General features: G+C 39.7%; 1 pseudogene; it reads right to left on the minus strand.

The window, feature by feature from the left end:
- Nucleotides 1–1198: 1198 nt before the first annotated feature.
- LOC136386345 (protein FAM136A-like) overlaps nt 1199–22556 on the minus strand; it is a 30630-nt pseudogene continuing 9272 nt past the window's right edge.

Raw genomic sequence — 22556 nt, forward strand, 5'->3', positions numbered from 1 at the left:
AATTCAGCAGCCAATAGCTTCTCTTTCACTGTTAATTCCTGGGTATAGCACAATCAAAACACCATTTCCTTTCAAGGGAGAGTATCACTGCAAGTTTGTCCTGTCACTCTGCGGCAGACAGGCAGGCTTAAAGCCCATCATGGCAGCCAGTCAGGAAGAAGTTTGGGCTTCCCAAACCCACAGTGACATTGCCTCTCATGTTTTTGGAGGGTCTCCAAGTTGAAAGATGTACTGTGTGAGAATTTAAGAAGTGCACATCTACATCTTGATGGTCAGAAACGAATATTCAAAGAAACTTTTCAGAGTTTTTATCCAAACTACCTCTCCCAATTTCACATCTTAAATCAACTTGATGCCCTTGTATATAAAACAAAATGAAGCAAAACAAATACTCAGAAACTGGTTCCCCCATTCTAAATTAGTGACCTCATGGATTTTGTTTTACAGTTTATGAAAACTGGTGTGGTGATGTCGCCAAACAAGAGGTTGGCAACAAACAGAAACACCTCTCCTCACATTCCACCAGGTCATTGGCAGGTTAGAGGAACCTGTCAGCCTGCTGGTACTTCATAGGATTCTGGCTTGGTTTGAAGGAAATGCCTGCTGCCAGGATAAGTATTTGCCACATGAAATTTAGGCTCTCAAAAACTTTCAGACCTAATTTTTAAAAAAGTATTTTATTTATTGACTTTTTAGAGAGAGGAGAGGAAAAAATGGAGGGGGAGGAGCAAGAAGCATCAACTTGTAGTAGTAGTTGCTTCTAGTATGTGCTTTGACCAGGCAAGCCTGGGGTTTTGAACCAGCAACCTCAGCATTCCAGGTTGACACCTTATTCACTGTGTCACCACAGATCAGGCTCAGACCCAAGTTTTAGTACCAGTTTTAAAATTTTTTCCCCATTTCATTTTCTAGGATTAAAACATAAAAGAACCAGGTAGCTCAGTTGGTTAGAGCATAATCCTAAAGGGCAGAGGTTGCTGGTTCAATCCCTGGTCAGGGTACATACAGGAAAAGATTAATGTTCCTGTCTGTCTCTCTCCCTTCCTCTCTTTAAAGTCAATAAAATAAACATAAAAAATAACCAGTGTTCAGAGGCAAGTGATACACGTGTTAAATTTGCTGTCATCTCTTCATTCATGTACTGCTTGAAGGACCAAAATTCTCATTCTTTATTTAAAAAATATTCCTGCGCTCAGCCTCAATGGCCAGCAAGACTTCTATTTCTAAATAGATGAGACTCCTTCATCTTCTTGGTCATGGCTAGAATGAGGTTCATGTGGTCATTCATACACTTGTTCACAAAATCCCCCAGTTGCCACTTCACCTGAAGCTCTTTACTCCCTGCATCTATTGAATCTTTGGATTTGTCATTGCAATGCATGATGCACTGGGCCAGGCAGTCTTGTAACTTCTCTAGCTTGCTGGTAACCAGGGCCTGGTCTTGAGCCAGAGGTATTATGGCAGCACTCAATGAACTGATATACCTGCTGCATGGCCGCCTGGCTGTCCATCAGCCGGTGCTGCACTGGAACATAAGAATCTGTATTTTCCAGAAACTTTCTCTCTCCAGACTCTCTACCATGGAATCCACTGCCTCCTGCACCCAAAGCTGCTACAAGTCCACTATGGCGAACTCATGCTAGGTGGCGCCACAATGGCACCCACATGGACTCTGTGCAGAGATGACGGCTTTAAAGGGAGGGCAAGTACTTACACAAATACATATTATGTTTCTTTATTCAAATTGTGTGCCAGGACACAGACATGGTCTCCACCACCACTGGTTAGGAGCAAGTATTGGATTACCATAATGGATATGAACTCCCCCAAATAGCTCATTATATCCAGGTTGCAGGCCATGAAAGAAAGGGAGTCCAATGTGCTATGAGAGTAGTGGCCAGAGCTCTGAGCCAGTAATAATGTCAGGGGGTCATCTCTGAGAAGGGCACATTTGAGCTAACATGATGCAGTGAGGGCTCTGTGGGATGGAGATGTATAGACTGCTCTGTAAACCCAGAGGATGAACTAATGAAATCTTGGCTAAAGTGGGATATGTTTCACAGAAGCAGTGATGTAAGGACTTTGATCAACAAGTAGAAGTTTACCAGGTAAAAAAGGAGAATAGGACCACTCAAAGTTAGCACAAACAAAAGCTTAGGTGACCACAGAATATACTGTTCAAACTAATACATCTTTGGAGGGGAGCAGTATTGATTACTATGGGGGACAACAGTCATAAACTGGGACTGTCCTTGGTAAACCCAGATGGGTAATTCCCCCTAGCCAAAGTACATGATGGAAAGTGCACAGGGAACACTTAAGGAACAGAGTAGTTAGAATACTGGATTGGTGGTAGAGGGAGGGGTCAGAATGCAAGGCGAGTGTATAGTTTGTTGAGGCTACCATAACAAAGTACAAGTCTGATATCAACCTGTTGGCAGGACCATGCTCCTTCTGAAGGTGCTGGGCAAGGATCTGTTCTAGACCTCTCTCTTAACTTCTGGAAGTTCCTTGGCTTGTGGCAGCATTATTCCAATCTCCACATGGCATTCTTCCCATGTGTATCTGCCTCTGTGTTCAAATGTCACCTTTTTATGAGGACACCACCCATATTAGATTAGGGACTACCCTAAAGACCTCATCCTAATTTAATAATCTGAAAATACTAAATTTCCAAAGAAGGTCCCATTCATAGATACTGGGCGCTATGACTTCAAGATCTTTTGGGAAGACATAATTCAACCCTTAACAGAGAGGAAGAAGATGGTGACAGCTGTGAGAGAATGCTACATTAAAGAGTCTAGACTTTTCTGAAGGTCATGAGGAATTACTACCAGCTTACCAATTTAGTCCAAATAGAGATGGACAATGATTTTTTGGCTTTTTTTTCTTTTCACAGTTAAAAAAATACCTTTTTTCATATTGCACTTCCCTTTGGAAATCAAAGAGAAAGCAAAATATTCAATATATATCCTGAAAACAATGAGATCTTTTAGTAGAAACAGTATTTCCTCACTCTCAAACCATTTTCACCACCCAGGCTTGGAAGATAACAACTGAGCTTTCTACTAGAATACACAATGTAGTCTGACTCTCATCTCAGTAAATGCTTGTGGGGTAGAATAAAAAGCTGTTTCATTTTACATACAGAATTTTAAGGATGCTTGTCAATGCCTTGGTGTTGTATGGGATATATCACTTGCACTAAAAACTTTTACTTGCCTTTGATTCCTGACTTACAACAGAGGTTTCCACATGGTTCCTTTTGCCTCAGTAAATATGTTGGGGACTGCCCAAGGGGTTGGCAAGACTGACGAGAGGGGCTCAGCATGGACTGCTTCTGCATTTGTCACATTTGTCTGAAAAAAGCCTTGCATTCTTTTGTTAAAAGCTGGTAAAGCCTGCGATTTTGGACCCCTTCTCTAAGCTGAAGAGTAAGTGTATTGGGCAATTGAATGGATTTCATTATATTTATTCATTTAGCAAGTATTTATTAAGCATCTACTATATACCTGGCACTGTTCTGTGGACTGGCATACAGCAGTAGACAGGGTGTGTGTCTGTGGTTACCTCTTCAGAGGGGACTTTGGGAATAATGAAAGCCACTTTGAAGCACAATTTCCCTAATCAACAATATCATCATAAATAATATCTAATAAAGACCAATTTTTAAGTGCCCACATTTGCAAGAAATTAAGTGAAGATTATATGGTGGGTTCAATAGCATCTTCCCAAAATTCATGTCCATCAGAAGCCCAGAATGTGACCTTACTTGGAAATGTGGTCTTTGCAGATATAATTAGTTAAGGATCTCAAGGTGAAATCATCTTGGATTTTGGGTCGACCTTACAACCAGTGACTGCTGATTTTATAAGAATAGGGGAGGACACAGAGACACAAGAAAGAAGAAAGCCATGTGAAGATGGAGGCAGAGTTTGCAGTGATGTATTCACAAAGCAAGGAACACCTAAGGCTACCAGAAGCTGGAAGAGTCAAGGAAAAATCCTCTTCTAGAACCTTCAGAGACAGCACAAACTTGATGTCACTTTGGTTTTGAACTTCTTGCCTGTAGAACTGAGACAATAAATTTCTGTTTTAAGGTATCTAGTTTATATTCCAACAGTTCTAAAAAGGCCTTCTATCAAGGGCTTTTGGATATTTTATTTAGCCTTCTCTCAAAAGAGGAAGGAAAGAGCACAGCTGTTTCTACACACTTCACAACATATTATAGCCACTAGATCTGCTGGAGCAGAGAAACCAGCTGCTTTCTCCCTTCCTTGTCCTTTTTCTCACCTGAGGAGCAAGGGCTTGCCATAAGTTCTGGGAAGTCCCTCAGTTCCAGAATGCCTCTGGGAGAAGTCTAAACAAGGAGGTGGGGCAACTCTGTGTCATTTCTGCTCCCTCTACCTCATTTCTTAAGGCAAATATGTCTCACACACAGTGATTCTGGAACAGCTATGGCCTTTTTGTGTACCCCAGCCAACCAACCCAGACTGGTAGCACAACACTGGTGACAAACTTTAATCAAAGCAGCCTCACTCTCCTTCTGCCCCACTGCACACCACCTATTCTGGACTCTCTATCTACCTCATGGTGTCCAACAAGCCAATGGAAAGGCGGGGTGCAGTCATGCTCATATCAAGTGTGTCTGGGTTGTTCTATTTGAGGGAGCTGTTGTTGAGAAATTCCTTTTGAGAACTCTGGTTCAGTAAAATGTGAGCCCTAAACATACCTCCCCATATGTTAACTTATTAAGTACTCACAATTGCCCTGCAAAGTCAGGATGATTACTACGCCCATTTTAGAGATGTGAAAACAGAAGCTGGAAGAGGTTTAGGAACTTCCCTAAGGTCATATGGCTCTTAAATAGCACCCAAAGCTAATCAGGTCCAGGCCCCATGTGTTGGCACTTTGTTCACTGCAACCTCATTTTCAGATGTGCTTTGTAAAGGCAGCAGCCAGACTGCCAACCCCCACTGAGCAACTGCCATTATTTATTTGTTGTTATTTTAACATTCACCTCTATGACTTATGGGCTGCTTCTTAAGGCCTCCAATTCTTATAGTGAATTTATGGGTTCTAAAAAGAAGGCATTACCTAAAGCATTTTGGGGGGCTGCCTATTTTAGCAAAAATCTAAATCTTTAGAATAATTTCCCCCAAATGATTCTAACTTGTGAAAAAGCAAACAAAATCATTGCTAGTATGGTGTTTCTTCCTATTTACAGTGGCTAGCATATTTGTTTTAGGGCAAATTAAGTTCTGGTTTTATGTGAACTATACAGTTTGTGTGGCCAGGGCCTTGAATAACCCATGTCCAGAGAACACCAGTCCCCACTGACAAACCCCCAAACCCCCCTTTTCCATTTTCAGTAATTCTCCAAATTTAGATAACTGCTAGGCCAGGTATGTGGTGGTCCTAGCTACATTTGTCTGATGTCAGACCCTGAGTCAGGAAGCCCCAATAAGAGAAACATACAAGCAGCTGTCTTTGAGATATGGACTCTCAGTCTGCTCTGCCACTTAGCAAGGAAAAAACCCTCTGAAAGTGTACCAGATTTTCTGGATGTAACCTTGGAAAGAAAAGGGGAAGAGGCACAGGACTGAATATGACCCAGGGGCAGGATCTTAGGGTGTCAAGTGGGACAGACTCTGACATTTTCCTCAGGTGCTGCTGGAGTTCTTGGGAGCCATGTCTGCATCTTGAGAGGGAGTCCTGAGCTGCTGTCATACTCTCCTTCCCCACTGAATCCCAAACGCACTGTAATGCTGCTCTTCTTGGCTTTCTCCCTTTTTTGTCACTAATGCCTAAGGGGAAACACACAGGATGCCAGCACATTCCCACATTGAGGCAATTAATGAATTCCACAGCCTCTCAGGATTCTTAGGTCATGGTGCCTGGTGTGGAGTTTGGGCCCCTTTTAGAAATCATCTCTCATAGATTGATGATGTCATAGTAATGGCGGTATGAGAAATACCCTTAATCTCTCCCCTTGAAATTTCAACAAATTAAACAGCTCTAATGCTGTGAAGGAATTCCAGCTGGGATTGCAGTCTTGCCTAAAAGATTGGCATACCCAATCAACTAAAGCTAAGAAAAGTAGAAAAATGGGGGTGTAAGATAAGACACACTTGCTATTGGCTCAGGAAAGGGGAGAGGCCCAGACTGGTTCAGCTTTTGTCTATGGGAGCTCTACAGAAGGCAGAACCCTGGAGTGGCTGGGTCTTCTTCCACAGGAGGACTGGAGAGATTGGGGGAAATGTGGTGTGACACTGAACCACAGTGGCAGAGCATGGGGTCACCGCCAGTGTTCCCACAGTTGGCCGGGAGCCTGCCCTTGGAAAGAGATACAAAAAATACAAAATGTGGCTCCCCAGCTTACCAGATATGACCTCCCTCCCTTCACAGCTACAGAATATAAAACATATCCCACAGCTGAAAAACAGAGGAGCACTGTGACTGGTCCCGTTCTTTTTGGATGAAGGCATGAGCACCCAGAAGCCCGAGATCAATATTGTTAAAGGGTAGAGCCCTTACAAGTCCCATTGAGACTGCAGACCCACCTCTACCTTTACTAGAGCAGCTTTTTAGTACCGTTCAGCCTGGGATTTTACAGAGCTAAAACTTGTAATACAGCGCCACCTACTGGAAAGAGATAGAAAAAAACTCTCAGAAATATTTTCTTCAAATTCCTTGTTTTTATTTAATTCTTTTTGTGGTTGTTATTGTATGTATTCAATTATTCTATTTTGGTTTTTGATTTTACAATCCTTTTATTTATTTTTTTAGGTGAGAGGAAGGGAGATAGTGAGGCAGATTCACACATGCATCCCAACCAGAATCCACCTGGCAAGCCCTGTATGGGGCCAATGCTCAAATCAACCAAGCTATCCTCAGCACCTGAACTGACACATGGACCAACCAAAATATCTTCAGTGCCTGGGGCCGCACTCAAACCAATTGAACCACTGGCTGCCGGAAAAGAAGAGGGAGAGAAGGGGAAGAAGCGAGGTGCAGATGGTTGCTTCTCCTTTGTGCCTTGACCAGGAATCAAAACTGTGATCTCAATACACTGGGCCAACACTTTATCCATTGAGCCACAGGCTCAAAATTTTAAGTTTATTTATAATTTTACATTTTTATTGTTATTTATTGCTTGATTTTTGACAATACCACCCTCAAATATCGTCAAGGCAGAAAAAAATACTGTGACTACCCAAGAAAAAGATAGTTCAGAAAAAAAATGAAAAAATCTCCAGAAAGCTATCTCAAACACATGGAAACCTTGGACTTAAACAATACAGAATTCAAAACTGAAATTCTGAAAATACCCAATGAGATGCAAGCAAACACCAATAGGCAACTTAATGAGCTCAGAAAAAAAACACAATAAATACCTAATCAAGGAGATTGAAACTTTAAAAACAGAAATTAAGAACTCAGTACATGAATTGAAAAATGAACTAGCAAGTTTAGCTAACAGAATAGGCCAGATAGAGGAGAGAACTAGTGATGTTGAAGACAGGCAATGAGAAATGATACAAGGAAAGAAGAGAGAGACTCAAGAATTTTTAAAAAATCAGCTCTACAAGACTTGTCTGACTCCATCAAAAAGCAATATAAGAATAATGAATATTTTAGAAGAAGAAGAGAAGGAGAAGATAATGGGGAGTTTTTTAAACAAATACTTTTTTTTAGCAAGATAGACATAGACAGAGAGAGCGATAGGGACAGACAGATAGGAAGAGATGAGAAGCATCAGTGTTTTTGTTCCAGCCCCTTAGTTATTCATTGAATGTTTTATCATATGTGCTTTGACCAGGGGTTCCAGCTGAGCCAGTTAGGACCAAACTAAAACCCTTGAGCTTCAAACCAGCAACCTTTGGGCTCAAAACAATGACCATGGAGTAATGCCTATGATCCCACAATCAAGCCAGTGATCCTGCACTCAAGCTGATGAACCCACACTTAAGCTGGATGAGTATGAGCTCAAGCTGGCAACTTCAAGGTTTCAAACCTGTGTCCTCTGTGTCCCAGGCTGACACTCTATCCACTGTGCCACCACCTGGCCAAGCAAAAAAAAAAAAATTGATGAGAAATTACCAAGCCTATGGAAAAAGTTAGGTTCTTGAATCTAAGAAGCAAATAGAATGCTGAGACACCTCAACCAAAACTGGACTTCTTCAAGGCACATTGTAATAAAATTGTGAAAAATTAATGACAAAGAATCCTCAAGGTAAGCTAAAGAAAAAAACCCTAAACATATAAAGAAAGGCCTATCAGGTTATCATCAGACTTATCTTGTAGAAACTCTATAAGCCAAAAAGAGAGTGGACCCAAACATTCAAAGTACTGAAAGAGAGGAATTACCAGCCAAGAACATTATGTCTATCAAAGTTATCCATCAAATATGAAGAAGAAATAAAAACTTTTCCAGAGAAAAGCTGAGGAAATTTATTACCAGAAAACTCCCCGTGCAGGAAATACTCAAGAAGATTATTCTATACATAAAACAAACAAACAAACAAACAAAAAACAAATCAAAACTAAATAAAAGCTCCAACAAGGTTACAATATAAACAAGGATAATCTGTGACAACAAAAACATAAAAGGGGAGAGGATAAAGGTCTGAAATAGTAAAGGGGGATGGAGTAAAGAGGCACTCATAAGACAAAGAACTCTTCTATATATGAAACTTTTTTTTCACAACATAGTAGTGACCACCCATGAAAAAAAAACAAATCTGACATACATAGCTAAAAAAAAAAAAAAAAAAAGTAATACCACCAAGCAAAAACAACCAACAGAAGCACAAAAGAAAAGAAACAAAGGAGACACAGAGATATCAGAAAACAAAACATAAAATGGCTATAGGAAATCCTCAATCATCAAAAATTACCTTACATGTAAATATACTAAACTCACCAATAAAGAGGAGTAGAGTAGCAGATTGGATCAAAAAGCAAAACCCAATCATATGCCTTCAGGACACACATCTAAGCTGTAGGGACAAAAACAGACTGAAAGTAAAACATTGGAAAACAATTCCCAAAGGAAATAATACTCAAAGAAAAGCAGCTGTAGACACACTTATATCTGGCAATGCTGACTTCAAGACAACAAAGGTAACCAGAGATGAAGATAGACGTTTTATAATGATTAAGGGGACACTATATCAAGAAGATATAACACTTACTAATATATATGCACCGAATAAAGGAGCATCAGAATATATACAGCATCTACTAACAGATCTAAAAAGAGAAACAGACAAAAATGCAATCATAGTTGTAGATCTCAACACACCATTGACAGTATTAGATAGATAACCCAAAGAGAAAGTCAATAGGAAAATATCAGCCTTAAATTACACATTAAACCAAAGGGACATAGTAGACATTACAGAACATTTCATCCCAGTACATCAGATTATACATTCTTATCCAGTGTGCATGAAACATCTTCAAGGATAGATCATATGTTGGACCACAAAACTAACATTAACAAATTCAAGAAGATTGAAGTTTTACCAAGCATATTCTCTGACCATAAGGCTTTGAAATAGAATTCAACTGCAACAAGAAACTAAAGAAACCCACAAAAATGTGGAAATTAAACAACATACTTCTAATAAATGACTGGGTCAAAGAAGAAATAAAAGCAGAGATCAGAAGATCTATACAGACAAATGAGAATGACAAAATGATATATCAAAATTTCTGGTATGCAGTGAAAACAGCAATACCCAGTTTCCCTGAAAAGAAGATATCTTCCAAAAATAAGACCTAGTGCAATTTTTTTCAAGCTTAGAAATATAAGGCCTTTCCTGAAAATAAGACCTAGTGTGTCTTTTAAAAAAAAATTAATATAAGACACTGTCTTATTTTTAGGGAAACAGGATAGACTGTTGTACATGGAAATAGAGTCACAAGAAATTCTTGATGGAATTCAGAGTTTGGTTGGTTATGCTGATGTTTGTGATGACATGACTATAGTATATTAATAAATGTTGATTTTTTTGTTCAACAATAAGTGTGAATTCTTGTTCATGGAAAAATAAGACATCCCTGAAAATAAGACCTAGCATGTCTTTAGGAGCAAAAATTAATATAAGACTGTCTTATTTTTGGTGAAACACAGTAAGAAGAAAGTTTATATCATTACAGGCTTAAAACAAGAAACAAGAAAGATCCTTAGTAAACAATCTAGCATCACATCTTAAAAACCTAGATAAAGAAGAACAAAGGCAACCCAAAGTCAGTAGAGAAAGGCAATAGTAAAAATTAGGGTAGAATTAAATGAAATAAAGAACAATAAAACTATAGAAAAAATTAATACAACAAAGAGCTGGTTCTTTGAAAATATCAATAAAATTGCCAAAACCCTGGCTAGACTCATGATGGAAAAAAGAGAAATAACTCATATAAACAAAATTTGAAATGAAAGAGGAGAAATTACCACAGACATCATAGATATACAATGAACCATAGTAGAATACTATGAAAGATTATATGGCACCAAATTTAACAATCTCGAAGAAATGACTAAATTCCTAGAACTATACAATCTTCCTAGACTGAATCATGAAGAAGTAGAAAAATTAAATAAACCTGTTAACATGAAGGAAATAGAAACAAATATAAAAAACCTCCCCCAAAATAGAAGTCCAGGACCATAAGGCTACACTAGTGAATTCTGCCAAACGTTCAAAGACTTGGTACCTATCCTTCTCAAAGTCTTCCAAAAGATAAAATAAGAAATAGTACTCCCTAACACATGTAATGATGCCAACATAACCCTGATACCAAAACCTGGCAAGAACAATAGAAAAAAACACAACACTACACACCAATATCTCTAGTGAATATAGATGCAAAAATCCTAAACAAACACTAGCAAATTGAATGCAATATATTAAAAGATACATCACAATCAAGTGAGGTTCATTCCAGGAGCACAAGAGTGGTTCAACATACATAAATCAATTAACATAATACACCACATCAACAGAACAAAGAACAAAAATAATACGATTCTTTCAATAGATGCAGCAAAAGCATTTGAAAAGATACAATACCCATTTATTTTTAAAACACTCGATAAAATGTGTATAAAGTGAAAGTACTTCAACATAATAAAGGCCATATATTACAAAACATCAGCCAATACCATTCTAAATGGGGAAAAACTGGAAGCTTTTCCACTAAAATCAGGAGCAAGACAAGGGTGCCCACTCTATCCACTCTTATTTAACTGGAGACTTTTCTAAAGCAACCAGGCAAGATGAAAAAATGGCATCCATATTGGGGAAGAGGTATTAAAAGTACCACTTTTTGCAGATGATATGATCCTGTATATAGAAAACATCAAAAACTCAACTGAAAAATTATTAGAAACAATAAACAGTAGATTTGAAGATGGCAATGGAATAGTAAATGTTTCAACTGCCACCTTCTAGGATTACATTGGATTACATCTAAATTTAAGAACAATCATCTTGAAAATCCAGCTTTATACTAATGAAGGGGAGTACAGAATCACAGAATCAAGGAAAAGGCCACATCGACAGTGGTAGGAAGAGAGGAGACATGAATAGGGCTTCCCTGCTCCTAGGAGCAAGTGGCAGGTGAGGTTCCAGAGGTACTCTCTGCTGGGAAGTGATTTACCTTGAGAGGAGTGTGACATAAGCCTCAGGTTGGGCACCCAAGCCTAGAGCTCCAGAGCCTAGAAGGGGTGTCCACATAGCATTTGGCAGTGAAAAGAGGTGAGGTTCCTGTCTGTGATAAAGAAACAAGAGCTCTCAGAGATACAGGCATTATTTTAAAGGGCTCACACAGAAAATCTTGTTCACAGCCACTTACCCGGGGCTCCAGCAGAGGGAGGGCTGAGAGGTCTAGAATTGTGTGAGAAGAGTGTAAATTTCATGGCTCAGGGTGAGACACCATAGAGGATGGCTACCAAAACCCCTGTGCTGAGTCATTCTACAATATGCAGTCACCATCTTTCTTGCTTGGAGCAGTCCCCTCTGTGCAACAGCAGCCTGGGGTAAAGCAACTGCCCTACCCTTAGGAATCTTTCTTGCCTCACCCTATGGAGATTGGGCCATTCTGAGAAGTAAACCAGGAATCAGGAAAAGCATAAGTGATTGTTTTCTGGCATTGAGACTAGACCATTCCTTTGCACTCTCCTGAGAATATGACTGATGCTTCCACCTCATGGGAGATTCAGTAGAACATTCCAGATTGTAGGCTGACCAAAGCAATGGGTTTCAGAGGTCACACTGACTGTAATCCTGATGGCCACATCCTACTGAGGTCTGGAGGAAAAAATCAGGTCAAACTGGCACCTGGGGCTGAAGAGTGGAAGCCACATCAACCACCCTTCTTAATCCCTGATTTACCACAGGCTCTAGACTCTACCAGAGGTTTTCTCAGTGGCTGAGCCAAACAAGAAGCCAGCAGACAGAGGCAGCAGGGGGTGGCTATCAGGGCACCTTGGGCCATTGGCTGACTTTTCCCCAAGCCTAGTGTGGGTAAAAGCTAGCTTAGGTCTGTGGCTTGGGCCCAGTAGAGACAGTTACAAACTCTGGTCTGTTTGTAGCTCCAAAAAGGTTGGTGAGGACCAGTCATGGGAAGTGTACTGCACTGGTCTACACTGGGTTTCCCCCAGAGAGGCCCAGGGCTAGCACATACAGTGGCCACTTGTGGAGAGTATCAGTTCAGGACCTAATGAAGCTTCCTGGCAGTCTATTCAAAGAGATGGCTTGTTGGACACTGGGCCCAGCTGAGGCGAGCTCTGCTTTCTGTGGTCAGCATCTGCACAGCAGAATCATGCACAAATTAAACATGGTGGATGTAAAGCCAGTAGCCACAACCACCATCACAGCCACCTGGCACATGAAGGTTCACATTTGATTCGGACAAATGGTAATGAAACAACGTAGCCAAGAACTGGTGGGCCATTAGCTTTAATCCTAGCTTGCACCCTGTGGACAAGAAATACACACAGTGGGAAAACACTTGCCTTTCCATTCAGGGTTCCCAAAGCCACTGACTTATCCGAGTTTCTTAGAATTAAAGGTTTCTAACCTCACCAGCCTTATTCACCTCTGTTCCCCATCTCCTTCTCTCTGCACAAACTCTGCACTAACTGGCTTTCCTTCAGCACTCCACCATCTTGGCTGCCTCTCCTCTCCTCCATGTGGCCTTTCCCTGCTCTCCTCTCTAATGCTAATCTCAGGAACCAAAATAGCAAGCTCCTGGTCTGCCCCATTTTATAGTCTAGAAATCAAAACCTTTAATCCAATATACAAACAAGGAGGTCAGATACAAAGTTACTTAGGGTGGGAAAAGCTTAGTCTTAAAACTAAGCCTTAGGGTATAACAACCTTGCCTACTTACAGCCTGTCCCTGACACCCAATACAAACTATAAGCGAGCAAACCTATATATCATATTTACAAACTTATTTGACCAACAGTGGAGCTTCACAGTTGGCCAGCTTGAGTCCCAGATATCCTGCCCTGCTGAGCTAAGTTCCACAGGGGAAAAAAAGAGAAGCTTGGATCATGGTCATTCAAGGTATGGGTTCCCTAGAACTACATTGAGGGGCTTAGCCACCTTCTGAGGGGGCACAGTCAGTTCCTGGAGAGGTCTCTTTTGGTCTTCTTCCCTGAGTCTAGGGGCTGCCTAGCTGGAAGAATTTCTGCATAGTGGACTGTTGGCTCTCCTCAGTCAGAACCTGCTGTTCACCTCACTGGGGAGAAATAGAATGGGAGAAATAGAAGTCTGAGGAATTAGACTCTGGAGTAAGGGCTACTTTCCCAATACTAAACTCCTGACCAATAGACCCCTGAAGTGGGGGGTTTCACTAACATTGTATCACCAACCTCAGCTGCCGTAACCCACCAAGCTTGCAACCTGCAGAGGAGTTGGTGAGATGAGGCCAGTTTGAGCTCACACTACAGTCTTTCTACAAAAAACTCTGTGCGAAGACCAGTCAGCTGCAAGAGGAGGTGGAGCAGCTAAAAAGTGGAGGTAAATCTTACAGAGATTGCTTTCAGCTCTAAGCAGGAGGAAGCTGACCCTTGTACACAGGTTGGACTCTCCCACACTACCCAGGAACAAAAAAAGCAGACACAAACAGAAAACAGAGCAATAGTTCCAGAAAGGTAGCCCATAGCAAGTTACAAACAACTGCTGACACACTTACTTGACCATGTCTAAGAGGACCCAGAACCAACAGAACCAGAGGTGGGTGGCAGTCTGCACCAATAACAGACTCAGCTAGCTACACAAGCAGCATGCCCAAAGGAGGAATCCAGCAGGCAACAGACACTGTGGAGAATAAATATGCCTAAAAGGACAGACATTGCACAACACCTAATACATGAAATCAAGGTTGATCATTAGAGCCAACCAGGCTGAAGGGATAACTCCACTCATGAAAGGACCAACTGCATTCAAGACTCCCATACAATAAGAGGGTAAATATAACCTTCAAGAAGCATTCCTAGAGCAAAGAACTAAGGTGGCACACAGGTCAATACCACTGAGCCCATCTTCCTCATAAAGACACCACAACAAATATCAAAGTAAGAGCAGAGCTATCTAATGCAAAGAAAAAATGGGCAAAAAAATGAAAACTAAAGGATTAAACAAGAAATCACCATAGAAGAACTAAATGAAAAGAAAATAACCAAACTACCGGACACAGAGTTTATAATAATGGTTATAAAGATGCTCAAGGATCTTAGAGAAATAATGGATGATCTCAATGAGAACTTCAACAAAGAGATAGTAAGCATTAAAAAGGATATTGAAATCATAAAAAAGAACCAGTCAGAAACGACAAATACAATATCAGAAATGAAGACTGCACTAGAAGGAATCAACAGCAGGCTGGATGAAGCAGAGGATTGAATCAGCGATTTAGAGGACAAGATAAACGTTAGCACCAAAGCAGAGCAACAGCAGCAGAAAAAAAAGGAGGCTCAAAAAGACCAAGGAAACTCTAAGAGACCTCTGGGAAAACATAAAGAGAAACAACGTCTGGATCATAGGTGTTTATGTGTTTATGTAGGAGAAAAATAAATAAAGGATAGAGAACTTGTTTGAAGAAAACATAACTGAAAACTTCCCTAAACTGATGAAGGAAAAAGTCACACAGGAAGCACAGACAGTCCCATTAAAGGTAAACCCAAGGATGCCCACACCAAGACACATCCTAATTAAAAAGTCAAAGTTAAGAGACAATGAAAGAATACTAAAAGCATCAAAAGAAAATCAATAAATAACCTACAAAGCAGCCCCAAAAAACTGATGTCTGACTTCTCAACAGAAACACTTCAAGCCAGAAGGGATTTTCAGGAAATATTCAAAGTGATGCAAAACAAGAACCTACAATCAAGACTACTGTATCTAGCAAAGCTATTATTTAAATTAAAAGAAAAATATAGAACTTCCTGGAAAAAAAAAGACTCAAGGAGTTTATTACAACCAAAGCAGTACTGCAACAAATGTTAAAGGGCCTGCTATAAAAAGAGCAAACAAAAAAAATTGAAAGAAAGAGGACTGTAGGTTCAAAGAATAAAATGACAATAAATGAGTACATGTCAATAACAACCTTAAATATAAATGGATTAAATGCTCCCATCAAAACACATAGGGTAGCTGCATAGATAAAGAAAGAAGATCCATATATATGCTGTCTACAAGACACCCACCTCAGAACAAAACTTACACATAGCCTGAAAGTAAAGAGATAGAAAAAATATTTCATTCTTATGGAAATAAAATAAAAGCTGGGGTAGCAATACTTATATCTGAGAAAATAGCATTTAAAACAAAAGCCATGATAAAGGACAAAGTCAATACATAATGATAAGGGGAGCATCCAACAAGAGGACATAACCATTGTAAATATTTATGCACCAAATAAAGAAGCACCTAAATATATAAAGCAGATTTTCATGGACATAAAGGGCAATATCAAGAGCAATGCTATAATAGTAGTGGATTTTAATACTCCACTAACATCAATGAATAGATCCTCCAGACAGATAATTAACAAAGAAACAGTGGCCTTAAATGACACTGTGGATCAAATAGATTTAATTGATATCTTGAGAACATTTCACCCTAAAGCATCAGAATATACATTCTTCCCAAGTGCTTAGGATACACTTCTCAAGATAGACCTCATGTTAGGACACAAAAAAAGTCTCAATGAATTTAAAAAATGGAAATCATATCAAGTTTCTTCTCTGACCACAATGGCATGAAATTAGAAATCAAATACAATAAAAAATGGAAAAACATTCAAACACCTGGAAGCCAAATACCATGTTATTAAATAATGAATGGGTTAACAATGAGATCAAAGAAGAAATAAAAAATTTCCTTGAAAGAAATAAAACTGAACATACAACAACCCAAAATCTATGGGATACAGCCAAAGCAATCCTAAGAGGGAAGTTCATAGCATTACAAGCATACTTTAAGAAGCAAGAAACAGTTCAAATATACAATCTAACCCTGCACCTAAAAGAAATAAAAACAAACAAACAACAAATAAAGTTCAGAGGAAGTAAAAAGAAAATAATAATAAAATCAGAGCAAAAATAAATGACACAGAGGATAAAAAAATGCAAAAGATCAATGAAACCAAAACTGGTTCTTTGCAAAGGTAAACAAGATTGACAAACCTTTAACCAGATTCATCAAGAAAAAAAGGAGAGGACCCAAATAAATAAAATTAGAAATGAAAGAGAAGAAGTAACAAATGACATCACAGATATACAAAGGATTGCAAGAAAATACTATGAAGATCTATATGCCAAAACATTGCATAACCTAGGCAAAATGAATAAATTATTAGAAACATAAAATCTTCCAAATATGAATCTGGAAGAATCAGAGAATCTGAGCAGACCAATTGCAACAAATGAAATAGAAACAGTTATAAAAAAAACTCCCAGCAACAAAAGTCCTCAACCAGATGGCTTCAGAGAAAAATTTTACCAAAGATTCAAAGAACTGACACCTATTCATATTGATCTGTTCCAAAAAATTCAAGAGGAGGGAAGACTTCCAACCTCATTTTATGAGACAAGCATTATTCTAATTCCAAAACCAAGTAAGACACTAGAAAGTAAGAAAACTATAGGCCAATATGCCTGATGAACATAGATGCTCTAATTCTCAAGAAGATATTAGCAAATTGAATCCAGCAATACATTAAAAAGATCATACATCATGATCAAGTGCGTTTTATTCTGCAGAGGCAAGGCTGGTAAAATATTTGCAAACCAGTAAACGTGATTCATCACATAAACAAAATGAAGGATAAAAATCACATGATTATATCAATAGATGCAGAACAAGCATTTGATAAATTCCAGCACCCATTTGTGATCACAACTCTCAGCAAAGTGGTAATACACTGAATACCTTAACATAATAAAGGCCATCTATGCCAAACATCTATGACTGACAGTCAACATCATACTCAATGGGCAAAAATGAAAAGCAAACTCCTTAAGATCAGGAACAAGACAGGGGTGCCCTCTTTCACCACTATAATTCAGCATAGTTCTGGAAGTTCTAGGCACAGCAATTAGACAACAAGAAGAAATAAAAGGCATCCAAATTGGAAAAGAAAAAGTAAAACTATTATTATTTACTGATGACATGATACTGTACATAGAAAATGTTAAAATCTTGTAAAAAAAATTGCTAGACCTGATAAATAAATTTGGCAAGGTGGGAGGATATAAAATTAATATTCAGCAATCAGTGGCATTTTTACACACCAAAAATAAACTGTCAGACAGAGAAATTAAGGAAACAACCCACTTCATTATTGCAACAAAAAAACAAAGTACCTAGAAATAAATTTAACCAAGGAGGTAAAAGACTTGTACTGAAACAATTATAAGATACTGACAAAAGAAATTGAGGAAGATACAAACAAGTGGAAGCATATACCATGTTTATGGATAGGAAGAATTAACATCATCAAAATGTTTATACTACCCAAAGCAATCTATAGATTCAATGCAATTCCTATTAAAATACCTGTGTCATACTTCACAGATCTATATAAATATTCCAAAAATTTATATAAAACCAGGAAGGAAGCCGAATAGCCTCAGCAATCTTGAAAATAAAGAACAAAGTGGGATGTATCACACTTCATGGTATCAAGATATACTACTAGGCCAAACAGCTTGGTACTGGCATAAGAACAGGCATATAGATAAATGGAACAGAACAGAGAAGCCCAAAATAAACCTATGCCTTGATGATCAATTAATATTTGACAAAGGCCTGACCAGGCAGTGGCACAGTGGATAGAGCATCGAACTGGGATGAAGAAGAACCCAGGTTCAAGACCCTGAGGTCGCCAGCTTGAGCGTGGGCTCATCTGGTTTGAGAAAAAGCTCACTAGCTTGGACTCAAGGTTGCTGGCTCAAGCAAGAGGTTACTCAGTCTGCTGAAGGCCCACGGTCAAGGCACATATGAGAAAGCAATCAATGAGCAACTAAGGTGTCACAACGAAAAACTGATGATTGATACTTCTCATCTCTCTCCGTTCCTGTCAGTCTGTCCCTATCTATCCTTCTCTCTGACTCTCTCTCTCTGTCCGTGTAAAAAATTTTTTTTTACAAAGGAAGTAAGAGTATACAATGGAGTAAAGACAGTCTCTTTAATAAATGGTGCTGGAAAACTTGGACAGGTACATGCAAAAAAAATGATACTATACTAAAAACTTACACCATTCACAAAAACAAACTCAAATGGAAAAAAGACTTAAATGTAAGTTGCTAAACCATAAAAATATTGGAAGAAAATATTGGCAGTAAACTCTGATATCTCTTGTAGCAATATTTTTCCTAATATATCTCCATGGACAAGTGTGATAAAAGACAAAATTAACAAATGAGACTACATCAAACTAAAAAGTTTTTGCACAGGAAAAGATGCCATTAATAGAAGAGAACTACAACCCACTGAAAGGGAGAAAATTTTTGCTGATATGTCTGATAAGGGGTTAATAGCTAAAATTTATAAAGAACTTCTAAAGGTCAATACAAAGAAGGTAAACAATCCAATTTAAAAATGGGCAAGGGATCTGAATAGACAGTTTTCCAAAGGGGACATACAGATGGCCAATAAGCATATGACAAAATATTCAATATCACTAATCATAAGAGAAATGCAAATTAAAACCACAATGAGATACTGCTTCACACCTCTCAGAATGGCTCCCATAAACAAATGAACAACAACAAGGACTGGCAAGGGTGTGTTGAAAATGAAACCCTTCTTCACTGGGAATGCAGACTCATGCAGCTACTATAAAAACCAGTATGGCATTTCCTCAAAAAGTTAAAAGAAGAACTGCACTATGACCCAGCTATTTCACTTTTAGGAATTATCCTAAGAATCCCAAGACACTAATTTAAAAGAAGATATGCACCCCTGTGTTTATTGCAGCATTGTTTACAATAGCCAAGATGGGGAAACAGCCCAAGTGTCCAATAGTGGATGAGTGGATATAAAAACTGTGGTATATATACACAGTGGAATACTATGCAGTTATGAAAATAAAAAATACTACCTTTAGTGAAGGCATGGATGGACCTGGAGATTATTATGCTAAGTAAAATAATCCAGGCAGAGAAAGACAAATATCATATGATCTCACTTATATGTGGAATCTATTGAACACAATTGACTAAGGAACAAAATAGAAACAGAAGTAGGGCCATAAGGAACATAAAGACAGCTTTCAGAGGGAAGGGGGACAAGGGGACAGGATCAGAAGGTGAAGGAATTTGCCAAATTATATACACATAACATATAGACAGAAATAATAGGGCAGCAAGTCCCAGGGGGGAAAGGGAAAAGAAGTTAGGAGGAGAAGAGACAAAGGAAAGGGGGTGGACAAAGTTGCAGGGGTTTGAGGATATTATAATGAGTGGGACACTTGAAATCATATTAACAATAATTTTAAAAGTGTAATTAAAAATAAATAAATAGAAAAAAATAGAGTAAACTGGCAGGATACAAAATCAATATACAAAAGTCTATCGCTTTTCTTTAAACCAATGATGAAATTTTGAAAAATGAATTAAAAAATTCCTTTTATAATTGCAACAACAACAAAATACCTAGGAGAGGAAGACAAGATGGCAATGAAGTAGGTGAATGTACCAACTTCCACCTCCCAGAACAAAAGTGGATTACAAACTAATTTTAAGAACCATCATCTGGAAAAACCAACTTTGGACTAAACTAAGAGAATTCTTCAACCAAGGAACACTGAAGAAGCCACATTGAGACTGGTAGGAAAAGCGGAAACTGGAGAGGGCTTCCCAGCTTCCTGGAGCAAACAGGAGCTGGGAGAGACTCGAGTGGTGGGGAATGAGTTTAACAGAGACGGGAGGGTCCTGAGTCCCAGGAACAGAGCCCCAGCCTGCAGCCCCAGAGCCTAGAAGAGGCGTATGCACAGTATTTAGCTGGAAACAAGACAGGATACTGTTTGTGAGAAAGAGACTGATTTCTCAGACCCAGGATTCTTCTTAAAGGGACAGCACAGAAAACCTCTCTCACAACCACTCACCCGGGGCTCCGGGGGATGGGGAGAGAAGAGAGGACCAGAGTAGCAGTAAGAGAGTGTAATCTAGGAGGCACAGAGAGAAACACTTAGAGGGACAGCCACCCGAACTCCTGTGATGAGTCACTCCCCAAATCTGAAGTAAATATTTCTTTGGAAACAGCAATACCAGCAAAGGGAAGCAGGACACCAGTCAAAGAAGCTCTCCCGCAACACTCAGAGCAGAGTCACTTAGAAAGAGGGAGCTTTCAGGACTACAGTAGTGAGTCTTAGGGTCTGGGCTGCAGCACCCCCACCCACACGACTGAGGGCTCGCCCAAGGGCGTGCGGTGGCAGGACTCAGAAGTGCGGTTCTGTTTGCAAGTGCGGAAACCGGCTGGCCACCACTGAGGCCCAGGTGTGAGCTCAATCTTGCCTGGCTGGGGCGGAGGGGACATGTGAAAGTGGTCAAGCCCAGCTGTGGGCCACATACAATCCAGCCTGTGGAGGAAGGGCAGGAGCCCTGGAAGGGGTGGAGACCCACCCTTGAGCAAGGGTGCAGGAGTGCAGCCTTGCCCCACAAGCGGAACCGAGGCTTGTGGCCTGACTTGAGAGCTGGCTTCTCCTGCGAGAGTGGAGCCAAAAGCCCAGAACAGGTGTAGTTCCACTACTGAGTGTGGGCACACAGTCCCACCCGGCCTGTGGAGCCAAGGCTTGCAGCTGTCTCACAAGCGGGCTCCTCCTGAAAGAGTGGGGTAAAAGCCCAGAATCAGGCAGAGACCTGCAGCTGAGCAAAGGTGCTCACCCCTGCCCTCAGGGTTGAGCATAACACCACCCACAGGGGTAGGGTGAAGGCCAAGGCCACTGAGGCTTGTACACCCGAGCTTGTGATCACAGCCACTCCCGTGAAAGAGAGGTGGAAGCCATAGCAACAGCCCCAGTGGGCAGGCACCAGCAACGCTCATACCGAAATGCCCTAAGCAACAATAGCACAACGGGGGGGGGTGAGGCTGCAGACAGACCAAACCTAGGAAACATAGAGGCCACACCCAGTGAACTCCAGTGTCCAAAACCTTCTTTTACACAGACAAAATGAGAAGGCAGAGAAATGTAACAAAATGTATAAAGAGAAATCCTCAGAAAAGGACCTGAATGAGTCAGATATAACCAAATTACCAGATGCAGAGTTTAAAATAAAAATTGTTAGGATGCTCAAAGACATTAGAACAATAGATGGTCATTACAAACACCTAAATAAAGAGATATCAAATAGAAAAAAGGACATTGAAATAATAAAAAAGAATCAGTCAGAAATGACACATACAATATCAGAAAGGAAGAACACAATGGAAGGAATTAAAATCAGGATGGATGAAGCTGACAATTGAATTAGTGAGTTAGAGGACAAGACAAATAAAGGCACAGAAGCAGAGCAGAAAAAAGAAAAGAAACTCAAAAAGTCTGAGGAAACTCTAAGAGAGCTGTGTGACAACATGAAGAGAAATAACACCGCATCATAGGGGTTCCTGAAGAAGAAGAAGAGAAAGAAAAAGGGATAGAGACTTTGTTCAAACATATCATAGCTGAAAACTTCTCTCAATTAAGGCACGACAACGTCTCACAAGTTCAAGAAGCACAGAGAACTCCATTAAAGAGAAACCCGAAGAAATCTATAGCAAGACACATCATAATTAAAATACCAAAGCTAAGTGATAAAAAGAAAGTATTAAAAGTAGCTAGAGAAAAAAGGACTATCACCTACAAAGGAGCCCCCATAAGGATGACTTTCAACTTCTCAACAGAAACACTTGAGGCCAGAAGGGAATGGCAAGAAATATTCAAAGTAACGCAGAACAAGAACATACAACCAAGAATACTTAATCCGGCAAGGCTATCAATTAAAATTGAAGGAGAAATAAAAAGCTTCCCAGAAAAACAAAAACTCAAGGAATTCA

Source organism: Saccopteryx leptura, chromosome X (genome assembly GCF_036850995.1).
Source record: "Saccopteryx leptura isolate mSacLep1 chromosome X, mSacLep1_pri_phased_curated, whole genome shotgun sequence".
NCBI classification, from domain to species: Eukaryota; Metazoa; Chordata; class Mammalia; order Chiroptera; family Emballonuridae; genus Saccopteryx; species Saccopteryx leptura.